The sequence below is a fragment of the Colobus angolensis genome, unplaced genomic scaffold, assembly GCF_000951035.1.
Source record: "Colobus angolensis palliatus isolate OR3802 unplaced genomic scaffold, Cang.pa_1.0 Scaffold135, whole genome shotgun sequence".
Lineage (NCBI taxonomy): Eukaryota > Metazoa > Chordata > Mammalia > Primates > Cercopithecidae > Colobus > Colobus angolensis.
The window spans coordinates 1,917,982-1,920,205 of NW_012114433.1; positions in this window are offsets into that span (position 1 = coordinate 1,917,982).

Sequence of the window (2,224 nt, forward strand, 5' to 3'; positions counted from 1 at the left end):
ATTATTTTGATGTGTCCATCTGTGGGTCTCTGTGTTTATCCTGCTTGGAGTTCATTGAGCTTCCTGGATATGTAGGTTATTGTTTTTAATAAATTGGGGTTTTTTTTCACCATTATCTCTTTGCATAGTTTTTCTTCTCCCTTCTCTCCTCTCCTTGGATATTCCCATTATATGGGGGCATACAATAGTGTCGTGCACTTCTCGAGGCGCTGTTTGCTTTATTCTTTTTGTCTCTATTCTTCAGCATAATTCCCGTCAAACTATCTTCATGTTTACTAATTCTTTTTTCTGCCGGTTAAAACCTACTGTTAAGCTTTTCTAGTGATTTTTAAATTTTTTTTATTTCAATTATTGCACTTTTCAATTCCAGAATTTCCATTTGGGTATTTTTTTAAATGTCCATCTCTTTACCAACAGCCTCTATTTGTGGCATTTTCACTTATGCTTCCTTTAGTTTTGTGAACATACTGATAGTGGCTGCTTTGAAATCTCATTCTGTTAAATTTGACATTTGGTCACTCACAGCAGTTTTTGTTGCCTGCTTTCTTCCTGATGTATGAGTCATACTCTCCTTTTCTTTTTCTTCCTTCCTTCCCCTCCTCCTCTTCCACATATCTTGTCATTGTTAGAAACTAGACATTTTAGACAAGATACTCTAGCCCTTTGGGTAGTCCCCATCCTGGGCCTGTTACTCACTGGTTTAGTCTTTTGGTGACTGGCCGGGTTACTGTCGTGATGCCCGTGCACCCTTCCTCCTCCCCAGCAACAGTCTCTGTGTCCGGGCGGCACCAGCCAGTCACCCCTAGGATGACAGGGTTTGGGGAGCAACCTCTTCCTCTGTCTCATTGACCACACCCAGTAGTTAAAACTCCAAGTTGCCAGCTGAGCGCTCTGTTATTCCTCTACAACCTGATCATATTGCAGCTCCTTCTTACTGCTTTCTGAGAGTGCCTGACATTGTTCTGACCCCAGGAGGGCTCCTGCCAGCTGTCTTCTCCCCTCATTCCCCAGCACCCTAGCCAGCCTGCATCTAGGCTACATGGTCCAGCAGACGCATGAATCTGCTAATTCACTCCACCTCCACCACTGATGGTGTTGCGAGTGTCCTTAGGTCTAAGCTTCTTCATGTTCTGTTGCAAAGCGAGGTCAGTTCCTTTGAGAGGAGATTACTTCCTGTATCTCCCTCCTGGCAGAAATCTCTGAGCCACGGATTTGGGGGATGGGGACAAGGGCAAGCCTCAGTGTGAATGACACCCTCCCTCTCTAGGAGCTGAGAGCTTGATGCGGGGGCGGCACCCTGAGACCCCATCAGCCTCTCCTGGCCTGGAATCACTGCAGCAAGGGCAGTCAGGCCCTATCTTCTCAGTGTGCCACACCCAAGGCCAGCCTCCCCCCCACGAGAGTGGGGACTGGGCAGGAGGAGGGTGCCCCACCCTCCACCGGACTCCCCAAGGACCTAGCCCCAGGAGCTGAGGGCAGAATGTGAGATGGTGATGTCGGCCCCTTCCGGGGGAAGAAGCCCCCATGACTGGGAGCTGTAGGTGGGGCTGTGTCTGTGGCTGCAGCCATTCCACACAGAGTCTCCTCCTGGCCAAGCTGAGGAGGATGATGCAGTCTTGACACAGATACCGCAAATACCCACCTTTCTTACAGAATGTTCACATATAAATAGATGTTTCTTTGTTTGCTGTTTGCTCTTAAGACCATTTCCCAAGGCTTTAAAATAAAAGGTCAGGGGTTTAAACATTATTTTCACCAGTTTCCTGGGTCAGCTAAGGGCATCTGCTCTCAAGCCCGAAGTGATCACCATTAAATCTTGTTGGTTTTTCGTTTTGTTTTTGTTTTTTTTTTTTTCCAATAGGAACTGGGCCTGTTTGTCAATATCCCTTGCACCCGGTTCTGTGGGTTGGCACAGGAAGGGTGGCCTGGGGGACGCCTCTGGTCCTGGGGAAGGAAGGGCGCAGCGCCCCCGGCCCTCCAACAGGCCTGCGCCCCCAACCCCACGTCCCCTTTCCCCGCAGGGCGAGTGCTCCCCCAAGTGCCGCAGCCTGTTCGTGCTGGAGACCGTGTGCGTGGCCTGGTTCTCCTTCGAGTTCCTGCTACGCTCCCTGCAGGCCGAGAGCAAGTGCGCCTTCCTGCGCGCGCCGCTCAACATCATCGACATCCTGGCGCTCCTGCCGTTCTACGTGTCCCTGCTGCTGGGGCTGGCGGCAGGCCCGGGCGG